We start from the raw sequence: 9,056 nt of genomic DNA, 5'->3' as shown, positions 1-9,056 counted from the left end.
GCTAAGCGTATGGGGCTCTGGATACGTCACCCCCTGTATTATTGTGATTGGTCGTGGTGTTATCCAATTGCGTGCAGTGAGATTTTTAAATGCACGCTTGGTGCCGCCCCTCAAGTTCGGGCCATTTTCATTACTCAGTGCCAGACCCTTAATCTTTTGGATTTGGGTCTGGATTTTCAGGCTAGTTCTCTCGCGGTGTCAGGTGTATTTACATCTTGATCAACGCAAGTAGACACACACACACGCAGCCACATATAGGTTACAATTACCAGTTTTACGTCTCTTTTTGTTGGAGGGAGAGAAACAAGAGGAGAATGATCGCACGGGGACTTGCATAGCGAAATACACGTCCAGGTACGTGATCAGGCACGCGATGAGACCCCTACGCGCCCAATGTGTATCCCTGTTATCCTGAGAAAAGGCCGCGGGAACACGTCCAGTTCCTTTTTTAAATCTATAGTGGAACTGAAATAACATAAGCAGACAAGAAGACGCACCCACAGAAATGGATAAACCTCATCACAAAACCGAAACAAGAGTATGTCACAATACCCAGACCCAAAGATGATGACAAAATGAATAATACTACTACAACAATAAAATGAAAAGCCTTCAAGATTGACACTTCCAAGAGGCATCAAGTGTGATTTTTATTCTCCGTGTGAAACACAAACAGGTTTTGTTTGAAGGCAAGACAAACAGCGGCATGGCAAGGTAAAGTGTATTTATTCCGTTCAAGCTCAGAGAGAACAGAGAAAGCAGAGCGACTGAAAGAGAATGTCACTAATAGGACAGAAATAATCAACAGCCGCGCTCGAAGAAAGCCTCGGCACACGCACGTTCATATGTTAGAGGGCTGTGGCCAGTCAGCCACATAATAGAACAATCACTCTGTCACTCATCCTCTTGCTATTGCTGCGTCTGGTACTCTCGTTTAAAAAGTACAAAAAAAGAAATCCTGTGTTTTATTCTCTTTTGTCCTTTTTTCCTCCCCTCCTGCTGTCATTTTCGTCTCCTTCCTCTGTCCTGCTCTTTGTTTCCCTGTGTTCCTTCTCTCAGATCTGTCCTTGGTCACCCTCTCCTATTATTCCTCCATCATGACGCATTGTATGTCAATGGCAACCAACTATTTAATGCGTCTTCCTCACTCCCCAAGTAGGTTCAAGCAAGAATCTGCTTTGATGTGTCTGGATGAATCGCATGGCGGGGATGAAAGGGATCAACTCATGCGTCTTTGTGGAATTATTTTAAGTACACATGAAGAGGGTTTCTTGGGGTTACGAGGGCATGGAACTTTTCAGGCATGTCAAATTTCAGTTTCGATTCTTTGAAAAGGAACGTACGATTAGACAGCAGGGATCAGTGGTGTGCAATACTGCAATATTTGGTATTGATCCGACACCAAGTAAATACAGGGTGAATATCGGGGATACCGATACAATACCAATACCTTTTGATAATTTTGTGATTTTACATTTGGATGTCATAAAATTGTACCTTTAGATTTTATATTTGAATATATATTTGGATATTTTAAAACCCAGGACAATATTTCCATATGCTTGTATACATTTATTAAATCAACACTGTATCTTACAAAATATCACACGCAGGCCTGAATTACACACACATGCTCAGTAGATGTCAGAGGGTGATGAGCTGCCCATGGAAAGGCACACTGAGCAGTTGGGGGTTCTGTGCCTTGCTCAAGAGCACCTTGGCAGTGCCCAGGAGGTGAACTGGCACCTCTCCAGCTACCAGTCCACCACCACACTTTGGTCCGTATGGGGACTTGAACTTGCGAGCCTCCGGTTCCAACCCAACTCCCAACGGACTGAGATACTGCCATCCATTCCTCTCCCTCATTCTTCTCCTCCTCCATTTCTGTCCTGCATAAGTGTGTGTGTGCTGCTGGCCGCCGCCGGGCCCTGCTGCTCGCTTGCTTGTATGCCCGGCGCCGCTAAGTCACATGACGGTTTACAACATCAGATCACAAGAGGGGAGGAACAAAGTGTACCTGTTCCGCGCTTATGTTCTCACAGCCCTATGTTTCCACATTTCTAAGCTTTTTTTCCAAAAGTAGGCCCAGTGTTCCCACATTTTCTTTTTCAAAAATAGGTATCAGGTTTTATCCCCCTTTCTCTGAATAGGGAGTTAGGGTTATTTTTTAAGAAAAATCTTAGAACTTTGGGAACATAGGGCTGTGGGAACATAGAGCTGTGGAAAAATAGGGTCTAATTTTCATTGCAAAAACTTCTTGGAAATGTGGTAACATAGGGCTGTGGGACCATAGGGCTGTGGGACCATTGGGTTGTGGGACCATAGGGCTGTGGGACCATAGGGCTGTGGGACCATAGGGCTTTGGACCACAGGGCTCTGGGCCATTGGGGCTGTGGGCCCACGGGCTTTGGGACCATGGGCTGTGGGAACCTAGGGCTGTGGGACCATTGGGCTGTGGGACCATTGGGCTGAGGGACCATTGGGCTGTGGGAACATAGGGGTGTGGGAACATAGGGCTGTGGGACCATTGGGCTGTGGGACCATTGGGGTGTGGGACCATAGGGCTGTGGGACCATTGGGCTGTGGGACCCTAGGGCTGTGGGACCATTGGGCTGTGGAACCTAGGGCTGTGGGACCATTGGGCTGTGGGACCATTGGGCTTTGGGACCATTGGGCTGATTCGCTGTGACAGGACTTGACCAAGTTAAAGCAGCAGCACTTACACAGGCATAACCAACCAGGTCACCTCGTTGATGAAACCGCAGCATTGTATTCTGGAAGAGAAACTGAAACTAAGGTGTCAATCTTATTACATTGGTGTCGATGAATATCATTACCAACGTTGGTATCGATATTATCGATATTTGGATTGATCCACCCACGATTAGCAGGGATAAATAAACTTTGTACCGGGCAGAAGACTGGTGCTTTTGTTGAGGTCCCCGGTCGAGCAGTGGTCCAGACTCTGTTGGCCATGAAAGGTGGCGTCCGCAACAATCCTATATCTGTCTTTGCGAAAAGGAATAAAAAGGCTCACAGGAAACAAAAACCTTGAAAAAATAATATACAGTCAGGCCGGATCACAAATATGACGATTTGGCCTCGGTGTTTGGCAGCATATGCTAGGTAATTATTAATATTATCCATCATCATTACAAATGACTAGAGGTTACCAGGTAATACTAATCCAGTGTGAATAAGCCACAGATAATTATTACAAACTCTGTAGTTCCCCTTTCAGCTCATTGTTTTAATTTGAAGGCCTGCTACTTCCCTGTTGTCGTTGACATCCTATCCAGCAGCAGACAGCTGTTTTAAGTAGAAAAAACTAATAAGTGGACACTCCTCTCCCTCGCTTGTAAGCTCTGTGTTTTATGTGAGCCTCACTATATAAATATACAGCACATTTCTTATCCAGTTTCAGAGTCACATACCTCCTAATAAACTTATATTTAGCTGCAAGGCCAACTGCACACTCACCCACTCTTTCTTTTCATAATTGTTGGCTCAAATATCAACCTGTTTTTTTTCCCTTTCTGCTGCCGGGCCATGCTGTTGCTGTCACTTGTCTTTTGTCTTGTCAAAGTGGCAAAATGGAAACAAAAATGTCAATGACAAATAAATGGACACAGAAATAAACACAACCCTGAGCATCACCCAACCAGGTAAGGCAAAAAAAAAAAAAAACTTCCCTTTTTGTTCAATGCATTCCTGTATTTCTTTCACAAGTATACCACCTCACTCTAGTGGCATATTTTCAATCATTATTAGAATGCCGGCAGCCCAAGGCTCGCAGGCTTTAACCTCTGGTATGTTTGGTGTGTGATAAAAGGCGAAGGCACTATCAATCTTTATTGTCTGGCCCGCACACTGTAATTGCATTCAATAGTCCACTGATTCTCTTGTCTGCGCTAATGTCGGGGTGCAGAGAGGAGCCAGGCGCTCTGACTGCATCACACAAACACGTATGCAGATAGACACACAGGTGCACAAACACACAGGTCGAGCTTTTATATCAAAAATAAAATAAAAAAAATACCCACGCAAGGGTGCTCATACTTGAAAATGCACCAGGTACACGCTCTGAAACACATGCGCGACACACGGGCCACGCTACTTTGCCCCGGGTTGATAAATTGTTGACAATATAGATTGTGAGCAGCTGTGCTTCCAGAGCGTGTACAGAAGAATACTCATCCTCTAGTTTGCCAGTCAGATTGTTTATATGTACAGTATGTACAGTATACGTGTGTGTGTGTGTGTGTGTGTGTGAGTGTGTGTGCGTGCGTGCGTGCGTGCATGTGTGCGCACGCTTGTGCGCCAGGTCATGTATTATTCAAATTTAGGCAAGCCAACGGAGGGAGGGAAGGAGGTAAGAAAGAGGGGTGGAAGAGCTGGAAGAGTGCCAAACCCTCGATTGGATCTCAATGAATAGTAAAGAGGCAGACGGCGGGGGGAGAGAGAGAGAGAGAGAGAGAGAGAGAGAGAGAGCTAGATAGAGCGAGAGAAGAGTGAGGTGGCACGGTAAAAGAGCGGGACAGAAGAGGAAATAAATACACAGGCTTGTATGACAATGGACGGAGTTATGTGAATAGCCTCTTGTGATATTTCATCCACACTCTGATGAAATCCAACCATATAAGCCGGCGGAGTTTACTGAAGTATGAAGAGCGTGCTTGTGAGCATTGTTTGTGCATATGTCATTTCATATATATATATATATATATATATATATATATATATATATATATATATATATATATTTATAAAAACAATCCTTGTTGAGCGCCTTCAAGTCGGGGGCGGTGCATGTTGCAGAGCCTCACACTGTGGCTAGCCTCGATAAGACACACACGCAGAGCTCCAGGTAATAGATTCGGGGCTTGTTGTCATATCCACACAAAGCCTCCAACCCCGAGGATCAAGCCGGATGAAAAGCTGGCCTTTGATATTGGTTATGCCGAGACCACTCGTACGTTATTTTTGTTTGGCTTCTGAATGACACATGCTGTACGAATATATATATTTATATATACATGCATGCTTGTTGTTTGTTCTGTGGTGATCTGTCTGTCAGAACTGGTGTGAGTTTGGGGTTTTGCATTGGTGCGCAGATACAATGCACTCATGGGTTAAACAGAATGTGGTGCTAATTAATGCTTTCAGTGGTACTGTTTTTGTTGCACTTTTAAGTGGGCCAAGGCTAAACAGGCTAACTAGCATTAAATCCCACTTGGCTGGGCTCTGTCCTCCATCCTACAGCCAGGCAGTCATACATTAGAGTTTGGTACTTTCTTTTTGGCCGGCGAGGCGAACAATCTTGGCACAGATCTGCCAAGTTTACCATAAGATCCTGATCCTCCATGCAGCACTGCACGTCCACTTCATAATGTTGTTCACCGCTACGACTTCCTTCTTTGTGTGGCTCCTTGAGTGTGCATACATTATACACACACACACACACACACACACACACATTCACTCAGAGCCATTGGGGCATGCAGCTTGCACACTACATACAGTAATACATTGCTGAATATCAAAGGAAATTACCCTTCACCTTGGTGCATGGATCTTAGCGTGTTCCTTAACCAGAGGAATGGGCTTTGAACCAGGCAGATTCCCCCAGGGCCCGTATCCCAGCCCCTCCCCGGAACGCCACGCCGGATAAGGGCCGTAATTCCCACTTTTAGGTTTCCATTAATCTGATCCTGACACAGGGGAGACGGGCTGCTTTGCATATCGCCTTCCCAAGATGGAGGGCTATTTACATGATCGCCTCCAGATTGAATATGATCAGTAGCCCACCTCCTCTGCGGCTGAGACGGAGAAATGCAGATTTTTTTATTTATTTTTTTTGCAGCGGGGTATTCGCTGCATTGTCACGGATGAAATATTATTCACTCAGGTATATTTGCTATAGCGTTTTCGATATGTCTCAAGTTAGACTTGATGGATATGTGTTGCGGATATTACGGCGCCATGCTTGATTCCCTTGACGAAGGCCAAATTTTCTTTTATGAATGTGACAGCAGAGATGGATAGATTGACCCATTTATCATCGCTCACTGATAGCGCTAATGTGAAGAGGACTACCCCCCCCCCCGACATGCCCCCCCCCCTCCCTTTCTCAACAAATGTGAGGAACACCAGCGAACAGTGCTCCATTTGAAACCGTGAAGGCAAAGCCCCATGTAAATGTATCTGTAATGAACGCCGCGTACAGGAGGTGCATTATTCTCTTTCTGCTACATTTATTTCTGAATATCAAATGAATATGATAAATGTGGAGTGAGGGGGCGGCGGGGATGGGGCGGTGGCGGGGGAAGCAAACTAAGCCGAAGATATGAGATGAGTGATATTGTTATTACACCACCGACGATGAGCCGCAGAAGTTGAGACGGTGTGAGACTGTAGCGTAGGGGTGAACACACGCACACGAGCACGCGCGCACACACACACACACACACACACACACACGCACACGCACATCTTATCCTTGTCCGTCTGTCATTATCCATCCCTTGAAGTACCTTCATTTATTTTTATTTTTTTCAAGCTGAGACACTCATGTGAGTCCCAGTTGTGAGCTGATACACAGCGAGACAACAACAATGCAATGGGGGGGGGGGATAGAATATCACTGTACAAACACCACCGCTGTTTAGTGTGATGAAAGAGCAAATCCTCAACTCAAACGGTGCCGGTGAAATATTTGTGACAAGGGAGAGCAAATGTGCATGCTCTTGTCTGTCACTTCAAAGTATTTCCACTCTCAGCAGGGAAAGTAGTAGGTGGCTACAGTCAGACCATAGGTGCAGCTGCTTTTTGTGTGAGACAAAAAGGTTAGAGATGCGTTTTTTTTTTTTTCCATTACAGCATCACTTCCGTTACATTATATAAGAGGAGGTCATACAATGTGTGAACCGTCGTCCGACTCGATAATCACCCACCAGGATTGTAGGCAAGGCGCTAATTGTCACTTCGGCACACACTTCATGTAAACAGTGTGATAGAACCCCGTCATGTGTCCCCAGTCACATTGTCTAAAGCTGTTTTGGGGCGCAGGGAAAAAACATTCAAGCTTCCCCCTAAGTGCATTTCATGCTTTTAATTGACACCATTGCATGTTAATTTCGAAGCATGTCACGGATGTGTCACACCAGTATGCCGCCAGTGTCCGACCTCATGTAATGTCGAATTACATTCCTGCTGCTCATTGCCGTGACAATAGATAAGCTTCTCCTAGGCAACGCCTGGCGGTTCAAACAGTCATGTGTAGCTGACGTTTATTTTTTTCTGTTCTTCTTGTTTGCTGTCCTCTTCACTTAGGAGGCGGCCAATGAAACAGGCTGCATGATGTTGTTGTTCTTACACTCTGTTTTCCGGCATCTGATCACTTTCTGTGTAGATCTCTGAATCTAATTCTTCCTCGCTTGGACTGTATCACACTAGGAAAGGTCCATTTGGACCTTGAAAGAATGTCTTCTAAACACATCTGCATAGGCCAGAGAGCTTTACTATCAAAATAAATCTGCTTAGAGAGGCAAAACATATGAGTCTTGTGAAAAAGGTAACAGCCTATTAAGTCTAAATGAGCATATCAGAATTACTAAAAGGTCTAAATGAGCATTTATTAATATGGGGATGTTTGTAGCCATTTTTAGGGCCCTGTCTTTTGACCATTTGATCTAATTCTAAAAAGTACATTTTCTCTGCTCTGCTTTCTGCTGCTGTTCTGAAATCGCTCTCTTTCTCCCATCCCCAGACGGATACTTTTTTAGCAAATGCAGCGTGCTTGTTCTGGATATGTCTTTCAATATTACTTTTTTAAAAATTTGGAGTCCATAGTGACACTATCCACCATCTACTGTACGTACACTCAAGACCGCCTTTGCAGTTCTGCAAAATGTAGAGAATAGGGCAGGCTGGCCCGGGCAACGGTTGAAATGTTATGTAGCCTAAATGGAGAATGTAAGAATCACTTTAGGCCTACATTTAACAATGATAAATAAAAACTAAAATATTAAAAAAATTCCCCTGCTAAATTAGCCCTGGCCTAGGCAAACAGCTGCACCTTCACTCCTAAAAGAGGTGCTATAGCAGAACTTGGTTCTGCAGCCTTAATAATTAAAGTAGCAGCAGCCAAACTGGCAGGATTGAAACAGAGGTCGCGCACCAGTCTTATATTTCCAGAAACGCGCGACAAAGCGGAAACAGGAAGCATGAATGAGCTCCTGGGCAACCGGATGCTTGGACTCTCAGAGTGACTGCAAGTCTCTCTTGAAAACTTATTGAGTTTAGATGAGTTCTTTTATGGTGAATGAATGGCTTGATCCGATGAGTAGGTCATCAAATCAAATCGAAGCATTGACTGCAGTGCTGCCTCCAGTTCTGCCATTGTCTACCTTTTTCTTCTTCTTCTAGTCCGTAGAAATAGCAAAGTCGGAAGCCTTTGCCCATTAGTGACACCTCTGTTCAGGAGAAGACTGCAACTAGTGTCTCAAGCACTAGCGCGGGTATAAATAGTTATGGCAATCCCATGACGTCACATGTCCGCGCGCCAGCTCGGCTGGGGCTGTTATATGTGCTTTAACCCTGGGGGCCCTGAGGCCATTTTTACAGTTTAATTTCCGTCTGGATTTATTTTATAAAAAAGCTTGTAAAACATCAACCCTGTTGTCTACAGCCAAGATATGAACATCATTTTTTTTAGGACAAACTAGGTTACTAGAATATTTGGGTTGCAGTGAGGTCACTTGCATGTTAAAAATGGGTGTAGGGCCTTAAAGATAAATAAATAAATAAATGAACATTCCAGATATGTATTGATATCACAGACATGTAAGTAAAACCTAAGCCATTTTCCATTCTAAAACACTTCTCATATGTCTTGGGAGTCACGCTGTGAAGAAATAATCATTATAACTTATACAGTTGACAAAATACATGCATTTTTTCCAAAAAAGTCAAGACATTTTGCTCTCATGACATTTACTTATGCCAATAATAACATAATAATGTCATATTTATTGATATTACACCCACAGCAATGT

At 44.2% G+C, this 9,056-nt stretch overlaps 1 long non-coding RNA gene across 1 annotated transcript; it reads left to right on the top strand.

The window, feature by feature from the left end:
* Positions 1 to 6: 6 nt before the first annotated feature.
* Positions 7 to 8,761, top strand: LOC116697193 (uncharacterized). Its single transcript, XR_004333958.1, has 3 exons — positions 7 to 184; positions 8,660 to 8,662; positions 8,751 to 8,761. It is a non-coding gene; the product is annotated as an uncharacterized LOC116697193 (long non-coding RNA).
* Positions 8,762 to 9,056: the final 295 nt, after the last annotated feature.

This window comes from Etheostoma spectabile, chromosome 10, assembly GCF_008692095.1.
Source record: "Etheostoma spectabile isolate EspeVRDwgs_2016 chromosome 10, UIUC_Espe_1.0, whole genome shotgun sequence".
Lineage (NCBI taxonomy): Eukaryota > Metazoa > Chordata > Actinopteri > Perciformes > Percidae > Etheostoma > Etheostoma spectabile.
The sequence above is the reverse complement of the archived record's forward strand: the minus strand, read 5'-3'. Positions and strand labels throughout refer to the sequence as shown.